The sequence below is a fragment of the Falco rusticolus genome, chromosome Z (assembly GCF_015220075.1).
Source record: "Falco rusticolus isolate bFalRus1 chromosome Z, bFalRus1.pri, whole genome shotgun sequence".
Classification (NCBI taxonomy): Eukaryota; Metazoa; Chordata; class Aves; order Falconiformes; family Falconidae; genus Falco; species Falco rusticolus.
This window is the reverse complement of record NC_051210.1, coordinates 22,236,568-22,263,171: the sequence shown is the minus strand read 5'-3', so window position 1 is coordinate 22,263,171 and position 26,604 is coordinate 22,236,568. Positions and strand designations below refer to the sequence as shown.

Here is a 26,604-nt window from a genome sequence, read left to right as displayed (position 1 = left end):
CTCCTTGAAGTCATGTCTAGTCTTGCAGTACTATCAGTCCAAGCATTAAAAAAAAGTGAATTTATGTTCTTCTCGACTCTCCCCTCTCTCCTCCCATCTACCTCTCACTCTCTCCCCCCCATGTCTCCCCACAGTCCTCCATCCTCCCCCCTAGCAGTGTAAGAACATAATCATAAAACAAAAACCCCAACAACTTTTTCTTTACATACTTGAATCTGGTGAGTTTGTCAAGGTTATGTTTTCAAACTTTCTGTGGTAACAATGAGAATTACTGTCAGGCCTAGAGTACATTGTTGCTAAGAACGAGGAGTGGCAATATCTTGAGGAAGGTAAACATATTCCAGGAAATTTAAGCACTTCAGACCTGGTTTTCTGTTCCTTGTAAGTGGCAACTTACTGCTCTGATGTAGAACCGATGAGAAAATGGGCCCAGCTGTTAAATTCCCTTCTTGCCTCTTACCATGTATTTATGGTGCTTAGCACAAACAGTAAGAGGGAAGTTTAATCTTACGTGATTGCACAGTAGAGTACCTCCTGAAAGTGAAATAAAAATATGTTTTGTTAAAAAAACTCTCAAATGTCATTTCAGATAGAAATTTCTATCCCTTCATATGCAAGTATCTGTTTTAATCTGCTTTCTCAGTGCAACCATGTTAAAAGCAAAAGTTTTTTGCCCAGGTATGAGAATTAGAAGGAGATTTGTCATGTTGAAAGGGGAACTATGGTTTGTTTAGATGTGGCTCTTTTCTTTTTAAGGTTATATTATATTTAGCTATATATGTGATTTAAATTGCATAAACCTTGTGTCTGTCTTTCTTGAAGGGCAAAGAATAGCACAGAAATTACACTGTTCAAAACTGTTTCAGAAGCAAACTTCCTGTTTGCAACCTGGGTATTTTGTTGGGTTTTGTTTTTGTTTTCCCCTTGATTTGCTTAACTTCTTCCATTCCAAAACCCTCCTAGGTGTTGTGCCTGAGTTGCTGTACATATTCGTCCTGCTTAGAGTATTTGCCGAGTTGACTGACACCATCCCTCTCCTGACATTGTGAACGCAGTTGCAGTAACACGGTTTAGCTCTTGTGACTCTGCACTTGTGAGACTGGCAATCCGGACCTCTCGGGTTCCTTCTATCATGAGAGGAGACAGAAAAATACCTGAACTGAAGGTGTCAGTGAAGGCTGCTGCTGAAAAACACCGGCGGGGTTAGCTGGACTCTCGTCATCTCGGTAGCCGTGGAGCCTGCCGCCTGCTGCTGCGTCTGCTCAGTAGGTCAGGCTGCCTAGCGGGGCCGCAGAGAGCGAGGGAGGCTGCAGCATTCCTGTGATAAAGGTTGAGGCGTTGCTCACGTGTGTGTAGCTTTCTTTTTTTAAAACGTTTTTGTCTGAAGCCGGTAGGTGTACAGTTTGCAGGCTAATGGGAGGATTATTTGAAGCACATGTCAGTGAAAACTGATTGTTGTGCCATTATTTACCATTTAAGAGAGTTTGCACCACATCAGCTACTTATAAAGAAACTGCAATTATACAGTGATATATATATATATATATATAACAATAGAGCCTCATTAGTCTAAAATACCACTTTGAATGTTCTAATGAGGAGCTTAAAACATTGTACAAACAGCACCTAATGAAGTTAATGACACCATTGAGAGCTCAGTAACAGTAGACCTGTTTTTACAGTTACATTAAGTGAAACTTGAACACGTGAGGGTATTCGGGGAAGGTTAAAGGAACTTGGCTAGTTTCACCAACTAATCTATTCAAGCCACCCATGTCACTCAGGTAAGTGAGGCAGGGAGAGCCTTCAAAACGTCAGGTCTTCAGTTTGACCAGTGATTCAGGACTGTGTCCTTGGTGTACCTATTACTTCAAATGAATTACATAAAGCTATTGTTTGGCTTAAATGAAATGAACCGTGGTCATTTTGGTCAGTTCATCTCTGCATGCCTTCTTCAAATGATGGTAACTGGGTTTAGTTTGTTAGAAACGGTGGTGGCATCACAATTTTTTTCATTTGGTTTTTTTTTTTTTTTTGGCTTACTTGCTGGTTTTGTTGGTAACCTTTAACATTTTTGTCCATTGTATATCAAAAAGATTGAATTAAACCTCTGCAGTCATACTTAGGATCAGCTTTTGTTTATAATCAGAAATGTTGGTTTGTTTAAGAAGTTTTTTTTTATGTCAGCCATTCTAATGTAATATTAATCATATAGCCTTAAAAATGCTGTTAAAACTTCCTTGTTTATACTAGGTTCTTGAGGTGTGATTGTAACTTTGCATGTATAATAGTAGTTTTCATCAGCACATCGCTCTCTGTGTATTGCTATTCAGGCTAACCCTTGATTTGTTCTTTGCTTAACATGTTCACCCTAACTTTGGGGTTCAGCCTTGTTTCTGAGCTTTCACTTAGAAGCTAGGAAAGGTAGATTGTAATGTGATGCTTCACTGACCATCTGCAATTGCTGTCTTGAATTCTCCTGTAACTTTATTTAGGCCTTTGGCAATAAGACAGTTTCTAAATTCTGTTGAAACTGCTAATCATTAAACCTCCCCACTGTTCTTTACTGTGATTCTTATCTTTTGTGATGCAGTCTGCTGTAAAGCTTCCCTAGCACTCCAATTTGTTATACTTCCCCTTGTAATCCTAAGTATGTATAATTTTTTTCTTTTGCGTGTTGCCTTCTTTTTCCAGGAAGAAATAATGACTTTTTGTGATTTGACTGCCATTTTTACACCACAATTTTCTGAAAATACAATCTTCCCCTTTGTACCGCCCCCCCCCCCCCCCCCCCCCCTCCGCCCCTTTGCCCTCAAGAGTATGGAAGGGCATAGACTATTACTTTGAAATTCAGGTGGAATAGGCCATCTGGGAAAAAAAGCCTTTCTGTGCAGTGGACTTACGACATTTATTTGTGTATAAACTGGATAAAGTTCAGGTTTTGTTCCCTATAATCTATTTTTTTTTAACCCACAATGTAAATTATATTTTCTGTGTAAATTATTTTCAATCATGTTGGCTATTTATTTGAATTAATAAAGTAAGAAAACTCACCAATGGTGTTATGTAGTATTTGGTTGAAAAATACACTATCACTGGAGAAGCCTAAGCTTTGATTTATTTTAGAGAACAACAGGTAAAAAAAGAAAACACTTCTCCAAGCTTGTAACACTAGGGCAAAGTTTAGTTTTGTGACCTAATGTTGCCTCAAGAAAAAGATGTGATGGAGCTGGTACCACTTCCACGGGTGATAAGGAGAAAGCTGATAAAATACTATTCTGAAACTTCATTCTGCTTTCTTCTTCTTCTTTTTTTTTTTTTTTTAAAAAAAAAAAAAAACCAAAACCAAAAACAACGCTCCCCTCAGTGAATATGTGAGTATTTTCCTAGTCCTAATTTTCTAGTTGGGAGCCAAAGGCACTAAATACGCGGTCGAACAGCACCACCTCGCGGGTCCTGGCACCCCGGTGTCCGGTGCGACCAGGCCGTCGCTTTCCGCTTCCCGCCGGGCCGGAGGCGGGGACCCCGCGCCCGGAGCTCCCTTGCTGGTGCTGCAGCCACCGGTTCCCCTTGGCTTGGGTTGGCGGCTAATACAAATGATAAATTGCAGATCCTCCCGTCAGTTTTGCAAACAGTATTGCAAAATTTAGTGCATGAATTTTCTGCAGCATGAGGTGAGTTCAGGAGATTTAATAATTCATTTATTTATTCTAAAAACTGTTCTGATAACATTGTGTTTAAAGAGCAACCTTTACAGATATTCCCCATTTGAGAATGCTGTTATTACCTCTGCAGTGCACTTACTGATAGTTAGCGCAACTCTTCAGCAATGGTCTTTCTTCCAAAGAAAACTTTTTCTGTTGTGATCCATTAGCCCTTCTGACTTTCATAAAATGATGCCTAAATGTAGTTTGGTTTGCAAGAATAGGAGTTGAATCTGGGCTAGGGTGTTGAGCCAAGAATGATGGAACAAATGAGAAAGTTGGGATCTGAATGCAGCCGGATGTCGAAACGGGTGCTTGGTAGTTTACGTGTGAGTTGTTTGCTAGTTTTAATGCAAAATGACAGTAAGAAATTTACAAATTGGAGGAAGTCTCATATATTTTATCTATAGAAAAACTGTTTGTTGTGCTGCTTTTTATTCAATGTTGTCTACATTTTGTAACGACTTTGCACATTCTACATCTGAGAATATTGCATAACAGAATAAAACATGTGTCCACCTGGTATGATCGAGTACTAGCGAGATCCTCCTACATAAGCTGTAGGTCATTTGTGATGGGGATGTTTGTGGTTTGTTTTATATTATAAGGGAAGCTGTGAAAGTTATGGTGAATAATTCACACATTGCATAGGTGAATTAATAGCCTGAGCCTTCAAAAAAAGAGAAGAAGGGGGGGAAGGGAACATTTGGGCATGTGTATAGTTCTGAGAAGGCTAGTTAGCTGTAGAACTGCTGAGTCTGTGCACTGCTTTAGCTTCATCAGCTAGTAGGGTATAGTTGTCGTGCTTTTTGTTTTTTTATCCCTGGTCCTCTGAGAGGGTAGTTCTCTAATCTAATCTCTCATCTAATTCATATGCAAGACCTTCAAAATGTTAGGTGTTTGGTATGTTAAATCACACATCTGAAACTAAGGTGATCTGATCATGAAATGAGATAGTTGAATTGTGTTGAGGGGAAAAATCAGTGGAGGTTCAGCTCTAATCTGGATTTAAAAAGAAGAATTGTTTTTATGTATGCTAGGGAATTCATGCTCAGTCATAAAGCCTTTGTGATGACTGTGCAATCCATAACTTGTCTGCTTTCTGGAATACACCTGTTAGGATGGTGAATGCTAATCCAGGCTGCCTGTTGTATGATACAAGTTTGCAGATTCAGATAACACAGTAACCCGGCAGTGGATCAAAGCTGGTGTGAAGGCTGTTGCCAGGCTTGTGTATGGAGAGGGCCCATTGATAACAGTGCTTCATTTGGTAGGTGGTGCGCAGGAACGTGAATAGGACGTAGGGCTGACAGATGTCTGGGAGTAATCCAGTGATCTGACTTCTGTTGCTTTTTCCCCTGCAGCAGTATACCTAATGATGTGATGCTATTCACTTGTTTCACATGGAATGCTCATCTTGGATTTCTTCATATGCACAGATGCACTTACTCTAGTTATTACTTACTGCTTTCGTGGTTCCTCTTAGTGCTAAAAGATGAAGGAGTATGGTAGTAGTAGAACATATTGACAGAATGAATCTGGCTGTAAACATGCATAACAATCTTGCAGCAATATTCTGCTGGAAACATTGAGCTTGCATAGCTGAATGCAGCCCCACCCACTCAAAGCTGGAGAAATAGAGGTGACACAATCCTAAAGCTGATGTAGAAATATGTAAAATATTGATTGGTTTTAGCAAGGAGTGCTACTCCTTGAATACTCGAAATTCCATGTGGAACTGAGTATGCATCTTGAATTCTGAAAATTCAATGGAAACTTAGCACTAGAATTATTTATAGGGGGAAAAAAAAAGTTTGTGTGATTTGCCTGTTTGGCTTTCTTTGGGTTTAAAAAAACCCCTCACTGCCTGGCAAAAAAGACTCCGAACTTGCTTTTAGCATCTTTGGAACCAAAAGTCTCTGAACAGCATTTTATAAATTACCCTTTCTCAAAGGGGATGGGTTGAAGAGGGATCGGAAATACCAACATTGCCATAAAATATGGGGAATTGTTCTTGTTTACCTTTCCTTCATCTGCATTTATCTGTTCATGAACCCTTGGCTTTTGAAGACTTCATCTCCTGCAGTCTTCATCTCCTGATCTGGAGACTGAATTTTTCTGCCTGCTTGCATTTGCATCGTATTTACCTTAAACTTTTTATACTTTTGCTTATCAGAATGAGCTTTGTGGACCTGAGAAACAGTACTGCACAAACTAAAATAAGGATTGAATGTGCTTGAGTTCTGTTTCATTGTAAGTGCTAAATTTCATGGGTTTGTTACAGAGATATAGGACCAAGCATAATTTTAGTGGACATTGTGTCTTGGCATGGCTCCTTTTGTACTCAACCAGAGCGGGAGCATTGAGGCTGCAAGAAATTTTGCTGCATGTTTTCCAGATCTGGCTATTAGTATATTTTTTTTCCCTCTGTTAAATTGCATCCTTATTCTTACAGGTTTCCTTTTCCAAGTTTTCACAGGTTTTGTTGAAAAGAATGATGTCTTTGGAGTATTTAGAAAAGTATTAAAAAAGCTGGCACAAGCAAGTGCTGATCTGATCAGGAAAAGTGTACATGTTTGTTACAGAATTATAACAGCAATTTGAAACAGAGCATTTTTCAGTCTGTATAAATAGTCTGTGTATATCTATCTGTATATAATGTCTGCGGAGGGAGAAGCAGCTCTCAAATCAATGAGAACTGCTTTGGTGGGCTTTTTTATTTTTTATTTTTTATTTTTTATTTTTTATTTTTTATTTTTTATTTTTTATTTTTTATTTTTTATTTTTTATTTTTTATTTTTTATTTTTCTTAACTGTCTCACTGGTGAAGTAGATTATATATGCTTGACACTCATCCTGGTTCGCTTTGTGATTTAACTTGATTTTAAGTGTTATGTTGGGATGTGAAGAATGTACTCGGTTTGTCATACACTTAAAAGTCTATCTGGAATTCCTGGCTTGCATGCTGGCTAAGCTCTAATAGCAAATTAATTTTCTGGCTGGATTGCATTGAAAAAGTGTGTATTTAATAGCTTGCTTCCTAAAAGCATGCACCACACTTACTTTGACATCTGGTTATTGGAAGTGCCTGAGGAAAAAACCTGTTTTTTCAGTAAGTGAAAAACCTGTTTTTTTAAAGCAAGTAAACTTAAACAGTTTAAAATACTTTAATTCTTCAGGATTTTTGTGTGTATTGTCTGTTTGTGCTACCCAAAACTACACAGGGACACTCTGAAAGCAGCTTTTCAGATTGTAGGAGCTTGCACTCTGTGACAACTGAAGAACAGAGTATTTCATATCCTTTTGATTCTTTCCCTGAGGAAAGTAGTTCTTCAGATATTTCAGTGTTGAAAACAACATCTCACCCCCTGTGTCTTTTGTTGTTGTTGTTGTAACAACTGGATGTGCTAGTGCACACTAGGAAGGACTCAGAGGTGGTTTGATTTCATAGTATGCTTGATTTTATTGTATCACAGAAGCCTCTGTGTGCAGGAAGGCAGAAGGGTATCACCACGCTCCCTGTGACAATCAACAGCATTGGCAAGAAAGAACTATTAATTTTGGTGATGCTTTCCATGTTACTTACTGAATGGACTTCATTCTAATAAATATAAAACTCTTCCCTCATCTGGCAGTCAATCAAAATGCAGGCATTTGTGTACTGCTGGAAAATTGGCCTTTCAGCTCATCTCATGGAAATCAAATCCAAAGTGTGCAGATGGTGATACGTAATCTCCAAGGCCTGTAACAAAGCTAGATAAAGCTGCTAGCTGAACATGCCTATGTTTAGTTGTCCTCAAAGGAGCTTCAGCTGGTGTATGAAATTCACGGTGCTTTGATTTCATTCCAGAGTTCAGACTACCCAGTCTGTAAAGGGTAAAGAGGCTGCTGGTGAAATGTGCAAGGTGTGCAGCCAAGAGAGCAAAGTTCTCCTGGCCTGCATTGCTTATACTGAGGGTATGTAGCAAAGGTTGCTTTGGGTTCTGTCTTGCCTTTTATTTTTGGGGGGGGCGCAGCGTCAAAATACATGCCTGCCCTATGATGCTTCAGCTTTTATTCTTCATATCTCATTCAGTTTCTGTACAGTTGTTTTGGTTTTTTTAATAAAACACGTTGTGCTCTTGCTGTACTTAACAGACCAATTGTCTCTGCAATTTTACACGTAGTTTCAAAAGCCATTCTAAACTGAGCTAATGACTACACCGTTAAAATGTTGGTTTATCTGAAGATACAGCTAATACTGGAAAAAGGACAGTTAAAGAACTTGAAAGGTGATTTTTTTTAATAGTGTACACAAGTTTAGGGTTTGTATAATTCAAACACGGTTTTTAATCAAGTAGTTCTGTAGCTTGAATGATCAGGAATTGGCTTTCATTTTGTCGGAAATTAAGGTGCAAAGAACTGAGGCTTGCTAGTGAAGTACAGTTCCCATTCTTGAATCTTATTGTTAGGACATGATTTCAACAAAATAATGGAACAGAAGGAGAAGGCAAGTATAGCTGCACACCCTAAACAGTGAGGACCATTTGTAAACTTCCAAATTTTTATTCAGATGCCTAAATGCTGTGATTTTGAGTATGTCCTTGTCATTTTAGGTATGTTTTCAGGCTGGAGGTCTGCCCTTGTACGCATGCAGATGAAACAACTATTGCAAAAAAAAACCCCAAAACCACCCCCAAAACCCAAAAAACTGCTGAGAGAGTGAATTCCTTGCCTTAGTATTCCCCTAACGCTAGACCGCAATAAGGGGACCCATTTTACTGGAAAAGTAATGTGAAAAATATGGGCAGCCTTACAAATGCAACCAAGGTGGCATTGTACCCATGATCCCCAATGCAGTGGGGCTGCAGAGAGAAAAACCTCGCATTTTAAAACACAGTTGGGAAAAAATTCTGCAGACACTGGCCCAAAGTGTCTGGATGTGTTACCTCTCCCACTAATGTATATATAAGAAGCACTGTGAATAGAAAATATGGGCTGTTACCTCACCAGAATTTAATGGGCAGACCCATGTGATTGTCTCACTCAGCCCTCCCTGCATTCAAACATAAAACTAACAGATAAAGCTCTTCTGAAATATTGTCAGCTATTAATGAAATGTTTTAAGGACTTCCCACAGACTGCTGAAAGATGCTTTACCAGAACCCACCACTCAAGTCTGTCACGCATTGAAATCAGGAGACTGAATCTACATTTACAGTCTTTATTTATACAATCTTTATGCAGACTTTACACAGTCTGCCAGTGAGAACATGTGCATCAGCTGCACTGGAAGGGACCTTATTGGTACTGGTAATTACTGATGCTGCAGTCATGTGCGAGGACCTGCTTGATGAATACGTGCTTCCCAGGGTAAAAGGGTCATACCATCTTCAGACACAACACAGAGCATATCACCTGTCACAGCAGAGCTGGATTATCTGGATGAACATGCTTTGATGAAATGTCAGCAAAAGTACAGTCTACAGCCCTGAAAATAGACGTTGGTGACCTTGCTATCATTAGAAACTGTTGATTGTTTTTAGAAATTGTAGCTCAGTGTTTTGCATTTGGTTTTATTTTATTACAGGTCATATACTAATCTATAAGAATTGTTATGTGGTGAGACCTTAAAAATGAAAGATTATAAGGAGTATGTGACTCTGAAGCCTGTAAGACACTGCCTGCTGACACTTGTGCGTTAAAATGTTTCTCTTTTTTTTTCTTGGCGTTTCAATACATCCAGGCCTCTCCTGAAAAGACGGACACAATTTACCCCAGCATAACAAAAGATAAAACACTCTTCGCAAAGTACTTTTTTTTTGAAAAACTGGCTTCCACCGATCTGCATTATAATCACAGCTATAAAGGGCTGTAAGTGTATCTGCTGTAATGAGAGAGATGGTAATGCTGTCTCAGCCTTACAGTTAGAGGCACAGTGAGCATCTCAGGTAGCCCTGCAAAACAGAATGGCATTTGATTATGTGCTTGTCACGGCAGGAAGGTATTTGGATACTGCTTAACACCACTTGCAGCACAGATGCAGATGATGATCAGAGAACAGAAATGGACAAACATGAAATTTGAGGTAATGTTCACATACTGGTGAAAAACTGTTTTGACTGGTGAAGATGGTTCCCGGACTGGAAAGGTTGGTGAGAAAAAATGACTTAATATAGCATTGAGGTACATATACATATTGAGCATATACAATGGGGTTTGTTAACTTCAGTGCTTGTGCATGTATTAGTTCAGTTGATCTTACATTGTAGCCAATTAGTATGTTATAGAGCATAGCAAAAAGCAAGCAAGGACCAGAACAAAAATGCCGAATTTGTTAAGAGGCTAAGGAAGAAGAAAAGGAAGAATTGCTTGTACTAATGACTAAAAATGATTATAAAACCTAGAGGCAGGAAAGAATGATGGGCCAACATGGCCCACATGTTGGTCGATTCCAGGTTCCCACAGGTGGTGGACTGGGTGTCTGTGTCTGCGGCCATTCTACCATGTCTTACCCTACACTGTAAGAGAAAGAGACCCTTATCTGAAGGTGTCTAAAACTAAGCTGTAAACAAATGAAGAAGAGAGAAAAGGGAATAAAATTATGTGTGGTAAAGCAAATGATTTTGGAAATGGAAATTGGGAGCAAGAAGCTTAAGGAGAAATTTGAAAGGTCTGCAGTGGTGAATGTGTGAGTAATTGCTCATGAAAGGACAGAATCTGCAGGGGATATTCAAATTGTAATTGCCCAGGCATGGAAGGCCCAACTACAAGAAAAGGTCAAACTGTCTGGAAGCAGAGATGTCAGTGACAGTAGGACTCCCTCTAGGGGGGTGAAGTTTCCCTTGGTGATAAGAATCAGCCTCAGTGCTGTCTTGTAGCTCTCCTGGAACAGGAGTGCTCAGGCGCCGCCTCTGGTCAGCAGAGCAGGGCTGGTGGATGGTCCTAAGGCAGGGCTGAGGTGCCCCATTCATATGATTGCTGCCTGGGAAAAGCATTTCCAAGTCCATCTGAAAAACCCAAAGGGAAATACAGGAAGCCAGAAGGCAGCTACTGGGGGTGTTTTATCACCAAAGCCAAGGAATGTCCAGGGGAAAGGAGACACCCCACAAACCCAGCAGGCTGGGCAGTGACAGCAGCCCCAACCCTGCCCATCACAGCTCTTGCCCAAGCATGCTCTCAGGAGGGAGCTCCAAAGCCACCACTACAGCAAAGAGGGCAGCGACACTAATGGATGTGGGGGAAGTGCCCAGCTGGATAACCTCCACCATGGGACACTGTGATGCCTAACGCTGCAGCCCTCCCTCTCCCTCCCTGGCCGCCAGCTCCTACCGACAACGGGACACAGCACTGCCCTGGCATCACCTACACCATTTCAAGACCGTTGGATTTACCGCTCCACTCTCAAGTCCAAACACCTGCAGCTCTGGAAATGACAAGCAACAACCGCTATTCAGCAGCAGCTCCTTTGGCTGCTGCAGCATGCCAGCACACGGGCACCAGGCTCTGATGTCACCGCCATTAGGCACAGCATCATGGAGACATTTGAGAACTTCCACTTAGTACCCACAGCCAGCTGGTGCCAACTCGTTAGTGCTTGCTGTCTGGCCGGACCAAGCCCAGCTGCCCAGAGGAATGCCTACAGCTAGGCACCACTTTGGTCTAACCCTGACAGCCGTCTCCAGGAGAAATATCATCTGCTTCTGCTCTGGATGGGCTTGTTGATTCGGCCGACTCAGCTTCTCCTGTCCCTTCAAGATGGGACGAAAGCGCACCTTGTGATGCTGATCTAGCATTCCTCAAGGATGAAAATAATTTCCAAGCATGCAGCCAGGGCCACAGCACCAACAGAATCCATTTTTCAGAGGAGACCTCTGGTGACGCTGATGACTTTGCATCCCTCGCCTTTCCAAAGCAGCTCTGGAAGATGCTCCAAAGCCACCGGTTTCAGTCCATTTGGTGGGTTGTTGATGGCACCTTTGTTGCCACTGATGAGGAAGCCTTCCAAAAGAAAGTGCTGGCACAGAAAGAACCTCGTAGAGTTTTTGAAACTGGCAGCACGAAAAGCTTCTTTTGTGAGCTCCACCTCTATGGATTTTGCAAAAGTGCCACACGACTAAAACCACTGACTTGCTTGGTGAATTTCTGGCAGAAGCAGCAGTACCTTCTGCTCATAGCAAGGTACATCACTTCGCCTGTGTGTGAACTGACTCTCATAGTAATTGTGGTGCCAAAGCTTCACCTTCCAGTAACATAAGCCTTGGCAACACAGAAGAGGAGGATAAGGGCAAGAAATGCTCAGAGATTCATTCCTTTCTCAGCGCACTTCTCAGGTGAAAACACAAGGGTGGTCATTCCTTAACAGAACCAGAGCATAACTTCTTGCTCAGCCTAAGCTTTAGGTTTCAAATGCCCAATAGACCTTTTCAGGACCCACGCTGGTCTTTTGCTGTTACAAGGCTCAGTTGTCCTGCCTTGGTGTTTCCCCACCTCCAAAGACTGGCAACCAACTCTTCTTCTTGCATATTTTAGTTACTCTTCTACTACAACCTCATCTTGAAGAGAGATGATCCCCGCTCACTTGAGAGGTGCAAGAAAGAGTTGGCCACCAGAGGAGAGCAGCAGCTGCATTTCCACCGGTGCCAGCTCTGGAGGAAAACCACTCCAGAGGCAGCCCAGATGTGCAGCGCGGGGGTGCAGCCGCTGCTGCCAGACCTCGCGCCCCCTCCCTTTCCCTGCCACCGCAGTGCAGCCAGGCCCTGCCCGGCCCCCAGCAGCGGCTCCTGCCGCCCCTGCCCCTCCAGCCAGCCAGGGCACAGCTCCCACGGACAGCCGGGCACCTGCACAGAGGGCCGGGGTCTCCCGCCCTCCTGCCCCTGCACCGGGCGCAGCGGCCCTGCCGGCCCCGGGGCTGCCCCGCGGCCTCACCTCGGGCACCTGGGGTTCCCGTGGCTGTCCACGCTGGCAGCAGCCCCTGCTCTGGCCGTGCCAGGGCCACCGAATGCCCACTCCCCAGCCACCCCTCGCTGCCCAGTTGCACTGTAAGCCAGACTCTGCAGGTGCAGGCTTTAGGAAGTAGCCTTCCCCCGTCCCTCTCCCCTGCCTCCAACACAAAGATAAGAATTCTGGGCTTCCAGCTGCATTTATGCCTAGTTATCTAACGGATAATCATATAGGCCCACAGTAGTTTTCCTCTTGAGCAACTTTAAGAAAAACAATACAGAAACACCACAAAATTTGGAGCTTAATAAATAACAAAATTATTTTTCAAAGAAGGTGAACTTAATAAAATTCAGACTCAGATATGTACACGTGCACTGCTTTGCATTGATTTCTGAGCCATGCAAATGATAGATTCCAACAAGCATGTTGTGACTCCTACTACCAACATTTCATTAACCCACACTATGCTGCCAGTAGTCAACTCATTTTTTCATAAATCTGCCTAGTTTAATTTGCAATAGCATTATAAGTGGAAGTCCAATAGTTAAGTGTGCCAGGTATGAGTGTTTTCAGTGCAATTGGGTCATGATCCTGATGACAGTGAAAGCAAAGAGAAAGAATTTAAAAAATGATCAGTTTCAGAAAAGAAGGGTGGAGGGGGATGGGTAGAGGGCCTGTGTAGGCACCTGATGGCCAGCCAAGGCCAACCCACCACATCATTCATGCCTAAGTCTTAGTGAGTAAGTACCTAAGAAAGGAATGAATCTCTGAGCATTTCTTGCCCTTATCCTCCTCTTCTGTGTTGCCAAGGCTTATGTTACTGGAAGGTGAAGCTTTGGCACCACAATTACTATGAGAGTCAGTTCACACACAGGCGAAGTGATGTACCTTGCTATGAGCAGAAGGTACTGCTGCTTCTGCCAGAAATTCACCAAGCAAGTCAGTGGTTTTAGTCGTGTGGCACTTTTGCAAAATCCATAGAGGTGGAGCTCACAAAAGAAGCTTTTCGTGCTGCCAGTTTCAAAAACTCTACGAGGTTCTTTCTGTGCCAGCACTTTCTTTTGGAAGGCTTCCTCATCAGTGGCAACAAAGGTGCCATCAACAACCCACCAAATGGACTGAAACCGGTGGCTTTGGAGCATCTTCCAGAGCTGCTTTGGAAAGGCGAGGGATGCAAAGTCATCAGCGTCACCAGAGGTCTCCTCTGAAAAATGGATTCTGTTGGTGCTGTGGCCCTGGCTGCATGCTTGGAAATTATTTTCATCCTTGAGGAATGCTAGATCAGCATCACAAGGTGCGCTTTCGTCCCATCTTGAAGGGACAGGAGAAGCTGAGTCGGCCGAATCAACAAGCCCATCCAGAGCAGAAGCAGATGATATTTCTCCTGGAGACGGCTGTCAGGGTTAGACCAAAGTGGTGCCTAGCTGTAGGCATTCCTCTGGGCAGCTGGGCTTGGTCCGGCCAGACAGCAAGCACTAACGAGTTGGCACCAGCTGGCTGTGGGTACTAAGTGGAAGTTCTCAAATGTCTCCATGATGCTGTGCCTAATGGCGGTGACATCAGAGCCTGGTGCCCGTGTGCTGGCATGCTGCAGCAGCCAAAGGAGCTGCTGCTGAATAGCGGTTGTTGCTTGTCATTTCCAGAGCTGCAGGTGTTTGGACTTGAGAGTGGAGCGGTAAATCCAACGGTCTTGAAATGGTGTAGGTGATGCCAGGGCAGTGCTGTGTCCCGTTGTCGGTAGGAGCTGGCGGCCAGGGAGGGAGAGGGAGGGCTGCAGCGTTAGGCATCACAGTGTCCCATGGTGGAGGTTATCCAGCTGGGCACTTCCCCCACATCCATTAGTGTCGCTGCCCTCTTTGCTGTAGTGGTGGCTTTGGAGCTCCCTCCTGAGAGCATGCTTGGGCAAGAGCTGTGATGGGCAGGGTTGGGGCTGCTGTCACTGCCCAGCCTGCTGGGTTTGTGGGGTGTCTCCTTTCCTGCATTGGTACTTGGGCTGCAGGTGCATGATGTGTTGTGGGGGGTGGCTGGGATGTGGGGACATTGTGGCCCTGGCGTGGCTAGAGCAAACACTGCTGCCAGCATGGAGAACCATGGGAAACCACAGGTGCTCTCAGTTTGGTAGGTCAGGCCTGGGGGCCTGTCGAGTGGCTCTTCCTGGCTGCAATAGCAGAAAGGCAGGAAAATCCAGCCCTCATGTGCAAGATGTCCGGTTCCTCCCCATTTCTTCTCTCGCCTGAGAAGGGGTCTGTGATTTCAGTAGCCCTTCTCCTGTCCTGGGCAGTTTGTGTACCCAGGTGATGCTCCCAGATTTCAGCAGTCTCCCCATGGCTACTTTGTAGGATCAGCTGGATGTAAAACACAGACGTGCATTTTGCAAAGACAAATGGGAGATACGCAACCCCTGCCCCACATTCCTGGGCTCTTATGCTTTATTTTGAAACTGAACATTCAGAAAACAAGCCAACAGAATGAATTATGCCTTATGAACCTTTTGAATTATAACCATTTTTAGAGGAGAACCACATTAATGAAGTTTTTAATTTTGGACCTTTCACACATGCAGAAATACCCATACACTCTTTGCCAGAATTCTGAAGGTTTTTTCGATGGTCTGGCTGGTACTTCGTGATCTAATGCTGTATTGAAACTTGCTACTTCATACTAATAATTTGATTGTAATAATAACCATATCAAGTATCAGTAGCTTTGAATTAATCTGACAGAGACTTGTGTCTGTATTACATTTTTTTATTACTTTCTGTGCAGTGTCTTTTTTGCTACATCATCTTTTCAGATGCTATTTTCAAATTAGTACTTTAACAACATACTCTTGGTTCAATAAAGTGACCATAAACCTTTCGTTTTGTGCTAGTTAGTTGGAAGGGAGTCCAAAGATATTGCAGGAAATTGAATATTTAAAATTGGATTCCAAATCGGGAAAACAACAGTTTGTTGCAAAAATACACAGGAGTCCTATTCCCTTGCATTTGTGAAGCACCCGTTCAAGTAATCTTGCATGGAATTCAAACTCTTTTAAGATGCAAGTTTCCATAAAAGCTGAGGCAGTTGTTAATTTTGTTCAGATAAAGATCTGTGTTCACATCATGCTTGGTATCGCTTTATTGAGTAGCACAATTCTCAATTAGCAGGTATCGCATAATGGAAGACATTGAATAGTACTGACTCCTCTGTCTTGCTTTCTGGTGAGGCATCCCCTCTTCAGGAGTGGCTTGTGTCCCTTTCTTGAGGGTTGCAGGCAGATTCCTTGACTGCTTCCTGCAGGAAAGCTGCAGACACCTGAGAAACGGGTAGTGCGAAAGCTTGCTTTTTGTAGCTTACAGGTGTCTGGAATCAAAACTCCATGTAAACCGTCTTATTTCTGAAGAATTACTGCATGCCACCTATGGTAGCGTGCTAACAAACTTCGAGGTGGAGCAATTAAAAAGACAAGGTAAACTGATAAAAATGTATCAATGCTGAATCCTACAAATAGGTAGTGAGTGATAATGCGAGTTTTCGGGAAGGAATTGCCATTGTGATATGACATATTGGGAGGGCTTCTTATGTGTAATGATGATCAGTTACATCAAAGGATCTGTTCTGTAGAGTGAACTCTAGATGTATGTACTGGGTTTGCATGGCAAAATTTTTGGTGGCAGCGGGGCTACAGGGGTGGCTTCTGTGAGAAGTTACAGAAGCTTCCGCCATGTCCAATGGAGCCAATGCCAGCTGGCTCCAAGATGGACCTGCCGCTGGCTGAGGCCCAGCCCATCAGTGACAGTGATAGCGCCTCTGAGATACAGTATTTAAGATGGGGGGAAAACTGCTCACAACAGCAGCTGTGAGAGAGGAGTGGTAATATATGAGCGGAACAGCCCTGCAGCCCCCCAGGCCAGCGCCGCAGGAGGGGCAGGGGGGGCTCCAGGGGCCGGAGCAGAGATTCCCCCCAGCCCATGGTGAAGCCCACGGTGAGGCAGGCTGTGCCTCTCAGCCCATGGAGGCACACGGTGGAGCAGGTACCCACCTGCAGCCCATGGAAGATCCCACACCAGAGTAGGGCGATGCCTGAAGGAGGCTGTGACCCCATGGGAAGAAGCCCACGTTGGAGCAGAATCCTGGCAGGGCCTGTGGCCCCATGGGGAGAAGACCCCCCACAGGAACAGATCTGCTGGTAGGGCTTGTGACCCCATGGGGGACCCATGCTGGAGCAGTCTGTTCCTGAAGGACTGCACCCCATGGAAGGGACCCACAGTGGAGCAGTGTGTGAAGAACTGCAACCTGTGGGAAAGACCCATGTTGGAGAAGTTCAGGAAGGACTCTCTCCCATGGAAGGGATCCTGAGCTGGAGCAGGGGAAGAGTGTGAGGAGGAAGGAGCAGTGGAGACAACATGTGATGAACTGACCTCAACCCCCATTCCCTGTCCCCCTGTGCCGCACAGTGGTATGACAAAAAGACTGGGACTAGGGCTGAACCTAGGAGGAAGGGGAAGGTGTGATTGGAATGGTAATATATTAAACTAATTTCCCCAAGTCAAGTGTGTTTTGCTCGTGGTGGTAATTGCTGAGTGATCTCCCTGTCCTTATCTTGACCCACAAGCCTTTTGTTTTATTTTCTCTCCCCTGTCCGGTTGAGGAGTGGAGTGACAGAGCAGCTTTGGTGGGCACCTGGCATTCAGCCAGGTCCAAACCATCATGGTGTTAATGTAGGAACTTGAAGAATTCAGTGTTCTTGGCAAAAATTACACTTGGAGAAAAGATGATTTTACTGAGTAGGGGGAGTTGCAGCAAGATTGAAGTGGTTAAGCAGCTTTTTTCTACTGCTTTACAAGATGTAACCAATAAAAGATTGGATGCTGAATAAAAACTCTGAAAAACAGTGGATGCTTGAAAAAACAGCTAGAACTTGGCAGACAGTGGATTTGGTCCATTTCTGAAGGTTGATAGTGCCTGAAAAAATAGAAATTACTTAGAATTTGGCATACTACAGTGAAAGAAGCTGTAGCGTATGAGCAGTGGAGATCCAAGCTGTTGTTCAGACAAAATGTATGGGCCCTTAGAATTAGTGGAAGGAGAAACATATCTTTACCTATAGGATAGAAGAAGATTACATCACTATTTACATTTGTAAACCTCAGTAGAGTTTGCCATTTTGGCCAAAGATCGTGAATGACAATACAACTGTTGCAAGGTTTCTTGCTATGTGTAACAGAGTCTTCCAGAAAACCTAGTGTATAATGCATTGAGCTGTTAACCCAGAGTAAGTGGTGTGGTTGTGTTGTGTTATTTTACTATCAGCTGTACATTGTCCAGTGTCCTGAGAGAGCAATAGTCCTAACAATACTGAGGGAAGCCTTTGACACAAAAGGAAAGTTTATTTGGTTCCAGAGAACAATTTTATGTCCTGTGAGACAAGCATGACTTGACTTTTCCAGGAAAATAGGGAATTGGGACAGATGTTACATGAAAAGACACTGGGCAAGAGAACACTTGTTACTGGATAAATATGTAAAAGCTGCAGACTTTCTTCTTTCTACAGAGAGAATACTTGTTAGACAAAGCCTGAGAACATCTTCATGTGGTAAAGAAGAATTAAGCCAGGACTGTGACAGAAATAGAAGTACAGAAGCTAAAAGGATCTAGATGGCTTTAGTTCTTAAAAAACCTGCAAACCAAACTAAACCCAAACACCACCACCCCCGACGCTGCCAGCAATGGAGTGGGTTCGCCAGCAGAGAATATTGCAGGGGGTTGGGAGTAGGCGATAGACTGCTTGTTACACGTGGACTCAAACCTGTCGAATTTACATTACCTGCAAAGGAGAAATAACTGGGAGAGGGAGCCTAATGAATATTTGTTCTATTTTGGAAGCTTCATTGGGGTTCCAGGATGTACTGCAGGGGGAGAGGAGAAAGGAGAGGAAGAATCACACGACACATTTCTGTTGCAAAATCTTTTTCCCAAACCAGCTTGTTTTGTTTAAAAACTAAATTAAATCCCTTCAAGATGCAACTTGGTTTGACTTGAGCATGAGAATAGAATCTGCGAGGTCTGAAGAGTCCATTGCCATCATGTCACATTGAAATATTTTCCTCTGGGAGCAGTAACACTGTTCTCTGTGATTACACCCTCAAGCCAAAGGCATGTTGCAAGGCATCTCAAGTTGTTTGAGTATTATTGATGAGTTTAGTAGGCTTGGTCATATGCATTTGGAATTATTTTGGGCTGGGAGAGAAATGCTGGGGAACTGTTCCTTTTTATAGTTCCTAACATGCAGTATAGAGGCTTATGCTATAAAGTTTGGGGGTAGTTGGACTGTTCCCAAGCACTAAAAAGGTGGTTTTGGAATACTATAACTGCCAGCAAGACATACTACACTTCCACGTATAAGCAAACTAGGACAGTCTCTCACAAAGTGCTCTTCCTACTGTATTTTTAACAGCCAGTACACTTGCACTGCATACTGAACAGCAATTACAAGAAAATAATAAACACTTTGGGTATAAGGTCCAAACTTTCAGAGGTTTGTGGAGATTGAATGATATGTAGACAGGAACACTTAATCACTGATGTAGCAGAGAGGGGTTTTAAAACTTAGGCAGATGAAATTTGTCCTTGAGAATTTAATTCACCTTGCACAAAGTCTTACTGGAATCTTAGTAAGTAATCAAACTCCTACAAACAAACACAAAACAAACTAAAAAGCAAAACCTCAACCCAAAACCTCCACTATTTGCATGCTACTTCTCCCCTGAGTATCCCAGTTCACAGATGTGCTGAGATTTCACAGCTAAACTTTAGTGAATGGAAACTGTTCTGAAAACTTAAAAGAATCACACTGTACTTTTGAAAAAGTTGTCATCCTTGTATTAACTTTGACTTTCGTGCTTTGATTTATCACTGATAAAAAAGCAAAGGAATCATAATGCCCCTTTACTTTCTGAGGCATTTGTAAGAGAACACTAAGACAACGTGATGGGTGAAAACACTTCACTTTCATACAGAAATCAGTAAGAGAGTATTCAGGATAAAGTGTGAAGAATATACTAAATTGTGAGGCTGCATACAGGGTAAGAAGAACAACATGAAAATGCTGAGTACCCTCTATTCAGTGAGCATCAGCATCCTGGACTGGAATGAAAGAAATTTGATCGTGTAGTTAAGGCTACTACAATGCACAAGGGAGACAAAACTTACCTGCCTGAACCTCTTTGCTTATATCACAACTGATGTAAACAAAAGCAGGTATATGGAACTGGAAGGATAGTTTCTTTTTTCAAGTCTCGAGTCCTCCTTGGCAAAGTCTTATGTAAGAGGATCTAGCTCTTTCCCTCTTTATGGATATTTTTGTCCAAGGGCACTATAAAAGACTCTTCTAGACAGTGGAAGAATCTGTTGAAGACTGCAGAAGGCTCTTTGGGTGTAGGAAAAGTGTGTATACCCAGTGTGTCCCCAGGAGAATAAACAAAGTTCTGAGTGCAAATTAGAAACAGATTAAGCTTGCCTGCAAGAGTTTAGTAAAGAAGAGATGATGAAATGGGGAAGGGATAGTGATGTCTCTTTGCCTAAACTGCCAGTAAGAACATCAGAGTGGTCCACAGCCCTCAAAACTTATGCATACATTATAGAAATATTTGTAGACAGTATCTCTTCCTGCATTATTTCTCTAAGTAAGGAAAGATAGCAGTAAAGATAGGTGAAGAAAGAAGACATGGTGGTACTGAGGAAGGGATCTGGGATTCTAAGAGGGGCTGGTGTTGCTTTGTGGGGCACTTCTGTCTCCAGATGCTATGCCACATGTTAGGGGTATTAGCTACTCTGATGCTACAGCTTTTTAAGAATATCTCTACTCGTTTCAATTCCTTCTGAGAGCCTGTGGTACAGTTCAGTGAATAAGGATCACATGAACAAGATAATGCTGATGTCTACTGGAGAGTTTACAGCATGAATCCTGAAACGTTCTTAAGTGCAAAGGAAACAAGCACCATGCAATTCAGTTTTCTTTAAGGTACTGCTAACCCCTTACCGGTAGTGGAAGCTTAGTTTTACTGCTGCCTGTCTTGTATGACATTGTTTTTGGTATAATTTTTTTACAATTACATGCTTTAATATCTACTCATCACTTTTGAGTTCATAGGCTGAAACACACTGAGGCTTTTACTGTAACTTAAAATAAGTTCACATGAAATTTTTGAAAACCTGTGATAGCTGAGAAGATAAAGGAAAACATTATGATATGAAACATTCCAAACACAGTTAATTCTAAATTTAATTACTATTTCTTAAAAAAACCCACCAAATTTTGCCTTAAAATCTGTATGGAGGAAAATAATCTTAAAGGAAGGCTTAGTAATGTTAACCACATTTTCTATACATCTACATTTTATTGCTTATAGTTGCAAGAAAGGAATTTAAGCACTGAATTCTGGCTTGATTCTGACCACTGTTATAAAAATTTGGGCCTAGAGCACAACTTTCTCTAACAAGAAAACAGCTCCATTTCCCACTATATTGTTTCTGCTTGTATAGATGATCAGTTTGCTTCATGCTTCCTCAATTTAAGAGCAAAATATGTTAGGTATAAAGCATTTTTAAATTTCTGTTTTAAATATTTGGTCTGAATGGTTTAGGCAAAAGAAAAGAGCGGAGTTGAAGTTTCCCCAAGATCACAGTGTAGTTATGCCATCTACTGCCACAATTCTGGTATCACATTTGAATTGTCTGCCCAAGTCACAAATACCACCATTGGCAATATATAGAGATAATCAAAGCAGAAGGCAGTGGCTTGGCATGAAGAAGTGTTTATGCTTTAAATGATGTGTAGCTTTAAATGAGACACTAAACATCAACAAGTTGTCTTCAGTTTCTTTAATCCCATTTTCCAGTGGTAAAGCTCACAAATACTAATGTAGAACTGGATCGTCACTTTCTTCCTTCTTGTGCTTCAGTTCCTGAAGGCAGAGGTAATATCAGCTTTGCAAAGAATAGGTACCAAAAATTGGCAATCTATTGATATTTAAAGGGCGATGTGACAAAAACTTTGGTTGCAGGTCACTGACAATCAGAATAAAAGGGAAAAGAGGCCTGCCAGAAAGTATGTGGCGTCTATACTGTTGTGGTGGCTTTGACCATGGCAGGATGCCAGGTGACCACTAAGCTCCTCTGTTGTTCCCCTCCTCAGCAGGACAGGGGAGAGAAAATAAAACAAAAGGCTTGTGGGTTGAGATAAGGACAGGGAGATCACTCAGCAGTTGTTGTCATGGGCAAAACAGGCTTGACCTGAGGAAATTAGTTTGATTTATTGCCGGTCAAATCAGAAGAGGGTAATGAGAAATAAAAACCTGAATCTTAAAACACCCTGCCCCCACCTTTCTCTTCTTCCCAGGCTCAACTTTATTCCAAGTTTTCTCTGACCTCCCCTCAAGCAGCACACGGCGACTGGGAGTGGGGGTTGCAGTCAGTCCATCACACGTTGTCTCTGTTGCTCCTTCCTTCTCAGGAGGAGGACTCCTCACACTCTTCCCCTGCTCCAGCTCAGGATCCCTTCCATGGGAGAGAGTCCTTCCTGAACTTCTCCAACATGGGTCTTTCCCACAGGTTGCAGTTCTTCACACACTGCTCCACTGTGGGTCCCTTCCATGGGGTGCAGTCCTTCAGGAACAGACTGCTCCAGCATGGGTCCCCCATGGGGTCACAAGCCCTACCAGCAGATCTGTTCCTGTGGGGGGTCTTCTCCCCATGGGGCCACAGGCCCTGCCAGGATTCTGCTCCAACGTGGGCTTCTTCCCATGGGGTCACAGCCTCCTTCAGGCATCGCCCTACTCTGGTGTGGGGTCTTCCATGGGCTGCAGGTGGGTATCTGCTCCACCGTGTGCCTCCATGGGCTGAGGGAACAGCCTGCCTCACCGTGGGCTTCACCATGGGCTGGGGGGAATCTCTGCTCCGGCCCCTGGAGCCCCCCCTGCCCCTCCTGCGGCGCTGGCCTGGGGGGCTGCAGGGCTGTTCCGCTCATATATTACCACTCCTCTCTCACAGCTGCTGTTGTGAGCAGTTTTCCCCCCGTCTTAAATACTATATCTCAGAGGCGCTATCACTGTCACTGATGGGCTGGGCCTCAGCCAGCGGCAGGTCCATCTTGGAGCCAGCTGGCATTGGCTCCATTGGAAATGGGGGAAGCTTCTGTAACTTCTCACAGAAGCCACCCCTGTAGCCTCCCCCACTACCAAAACTTTGCCATGCAAACCTAGCACAACTGTAAGTCACATAATTCAGATGTATTCTTCCTATAGGACAGGCACTTACCTGTTTCTCCAGCTCCAGTTCTTTTTACTTGATTATTTGAATTAAGTTTTAATTCCATTAAAAAATCAATGTGATGCTGCTTCTTCCTGTCTGTCACAGACATTTGTTCAGTTTGCTGTCAAACAGGAATGGGTAGAGGACTGTCTTCCATTTCTAAAAGTCTTGGATGTCAAGACATTTTTTTTGGCATGTAAGGTAAAGCTTTCAAACTTTAAGATCACTATTGTACTGTTGACAATGGACCTTAAGAGTTTATTGTAAAGTATGTATGATTTTTTTGCCACATCACTCTTCATCCCTCTAGACTGAGCAACTATAATTCCTTCAGCTTTTCCTGTTTTCCAGACCTCTGATTATTCTTGTTGCCTTTTCTAGCTGGTTCACATCCTTCTTGAATTAATACCCAGAACTGGGCATTTCCAGCTGAGGGCAACTCCATCGCGTAGATGAGTGAAGAAATTCTCATGGGGGGTAAAACCTATTCCCATATGCATTTGCCCTTGGATCACAAAATGTACCAGTTAACTCCTAGGTCTCTTTCTGTAGTGCAGCTGTATACAGTCATCTGTTATACTATCACTGTGCAGATGATTACCCCTAAATATAGAACTTTGCATCTGCTCTGAGTAGTGCCTAACCTCTGCTGTAGTCAGTAAGAATTCAGTTAATTAGGAGTTTGAATTCTAATCCCGTCCTTCAATTTAAGTCCCTTCCAGATCGGTATCACCTGTACATTTATTAACCATACCTGTTATTTCTTTCACTCAAGTTAATAAAAAAATACTGAACAGTTCTGGGCTTGGGATAGACTCTTGTAAAACCTCACTCCATACCCTGTTCCAGTTTGTTGCTAACCTGCCAATAGTACTTTTGCTATCCAGTTTTTCCTACATGCTTCTTTCTCTTAACTTGCTTTCTTACTTCTTACAAGAACATAATCTGAAACAGTTTTGTAATTGAAGCTTAAAATCAAGGTGTTAACACTTAATATTTCTTCCCTGTTCAGTAGAATCGCTGTGTTAGACAAAGGGAGAAAGTGTGAATAGCTTGATACTACTCCATGGGGCACTTTCTCATTCCCTTTTTACCTTTGTTATGCTTAAACTTTCTTGTTTTCCTGTTTTCTAGGAGGTGAAGGTAAGCTGGCAGGGTTCCATGTCCCAGGTTCTCCCCTTTCTTCTTCCCTGGTTTAAAGGTAGGCACCAGATGTTTTTCCTGTCCTCCTCTCAGTGTTCTGGGCTCATCCATGTCCTTTATGAAATCTGAAAGATAACTGCTAGTTGTTCTTAAGCTGCTTCCTTTAGCCTTTTGCAAGCACTGGTTTTAGGACAGTAGAATGGGCCAACAAGCTGCCCATTCCTGACCAGGAGGGTTCCTCTCCTCCCCTCTCAGCCCCAGTATGCCATTAGACAGGCTCCACTGTTCATGGAGGCAGTGGCCTCAGTGTTTTTAAAGGTAAATTTCAACAGCACTTCCAGCTTGAAAACATCCAACATACTTTTTAACCTGCAGTGTCTGGAATTCTTACCTTTCTGTTACTGGGGCTGGTCGTGTTAAGCATTGATCACATCCTGAGTGAAAGAGGAGGTAAATTGGTATTAATGTGTCAGTCAGTGAGAACTGTGAAGCAGCACTTCCTTGCCATTGTTTATCAAACCAGCTCCTTTGGTAGTTGTCTTCTTATTGAATTACTTACCAAATAAGTTTAATTTCTCCTTAACTCTTCAAAGGCTGGTCTTTCTAGATTTTCTGCTGGTGTTTGTTTAAATTACTAGTGGTATTAAACAATAATCTAACCTTATTTCTACTTTGAGCTTTCTTTTTGAAGTCATTGAAAAAAATTAGCTAAGTTGGTGTCTTCTAATCCTTCCTTATCTTTTCATTCCACTGTGATAATATACATCTGTGCCCTTCAAAGATTACTGGTTTTCCTTATTCATCTTCTCTAGACATCATCGAACCACAGAATTGCTTAGATTGGAAAAGATCTTTAAGATCAGTGAGTCTAACTGTTAACCTAACACTGCCAAGTCCACCACTAAACCATGTCTGTAAGCACCACATTTACATGTCTTTTAAATAACTCCAGGGATGTTGAGTTGACTCTTCCTGGAACATATGCAAAATGTGAAATGGTTCTTCAAAAATAATAAGATAAAAACTTGTGAAGAAAAAACTCAGGGTAGCTGATATTTCCTATCCCCAAAAATAACACTCCATCCTGTGTGACCTCCACAACCAGGTCTGTAAGGTTATAGAAGTCTGCTTTCCTGAAGGCTATTGATATTTTTTCCCATGTCTGCCTTCCTAAAAACCAGAAATGTTACTTTTATTGTTACCCTCAGCTAAATTGGTTTCTACCTTTATTCACTGTCACTTGAAAACTGAGCTGCTGTCTCATATTTGTATTTAGAGGATGCCCCTTTTATGTCAGAAGAATTAGCTTATATCCTGCTCTGTTCCACTGTTAAACACTGAAATTGCCCATTATCACCAACTCCTGGTGCCTGGCTGACACTGCTAGCACCCACAGAAAGCAACATAGTCCAACCTTGCCAGCTGAATTTACTTTAGATTTGTGCTGTGTCACCTTTCTTGGTTTTCTTTTCTGTTACTTAGCAGTTTTGAGTTACTTGGTCTCTTCCATAATTTAGATGTAACAGCAACTATGCACATTTTTTAATATTATAAGGCAACACTTTTTATTGGTTGACTTGCCACAAAAAGATGTATTGTTCTAAATGTCACATAAAAATTGGTATGAATTATTCTCCAGCAGATATCAAATCATAAGCTTAATATTGGCATTCTATGCCATTGTGTTTATTCCCCACAGTTCTTGCAACATCAGATTATGAGTACAGTTCCCTTTCATTCTTTTAGTGCACAATGGCAGATTTGTTTGTAACATTGGCTGCATAAGTGCAAAACATTGTTGCAGTGGAAAAAGGGAAATACATCACTGAATTATTTCTTTGTGATTGCAAATAGTGCTTAAAGTGATGTCAATCTTGCAATGACTATGCAAGTAGGAATGGTGGCAGTAAAAAGGGCACAAAAATACATATTCATGTTTCTTGCAAATTGCACTACAAAAATGAAAGGGAAATAATGGGATGTTCAGCCCTCTTACTATTTTATGATTTTGACTTAAGCTAATGGTATTTGCGAAATCTGATTTGCAGAGTTTGGAAATCCCAGTGTGTTGCCAGAACAAAAATGACCTAAACCTGGCCCTATGGCTGCAAAAGTCACAGAGGAGATACAGGTATGAAAAAAAGTAGTAAAACAAGAGAGTTACTGGAGCCTCTCTGATCCTGCTGTCTAAATATATGGCAAACCACTTGATATAAATCAAAGACAGTAATACCTTTTAATGTAGTCAGGATAAATATAGATGTATTTATGTGTATGTAAATATATACATACCTATCTTGACTACATTGAAAGTTAGTACTGCCTTTGATTCATATCAGCCTGTTTGCCCTATATACAAAGGATCTAGATTCAAAGCTATCTACAAAAACCCACAGGTGTTAGAATTCAGAAAGAATGCTTATTCATAGAAACATGTCCTTCTAATAACTCTTTCCTATTTTGAAAATATTTTAATTTCCTCCAAAACCTTAGGAGTATCTTTACATGGAAATGCTGTAAGCTGAAATGTATTGGAATCTAT

At 42.4% G+C, this 26,604-nt stretch overlaps 1 long non-coding RNA gene across 1 annotated transcript in view; it reads left to right on the top strand.

Moving 5' to 3' along the window:
• LOC119141480 overlaps nt 1–26,187 on the top strand; it is a 41,750-nt gene extending 15,563 nt beyond the window's left edge. Inside the window, exons 3-4 of the long non-coding RNA XR_005101937.1 lie at nt 24,054–24,120; nt 26,111–26,187. This is a non-coding gene — a long non-coding RNA (uncharacterized LOC119141480). The remainder of the gene's footprint in view (nt 1–24,053; nt 24,121–26,110) is intronic.
• Nucleotides 26,188–26,604: the final 417 nt, after the last annotated feature.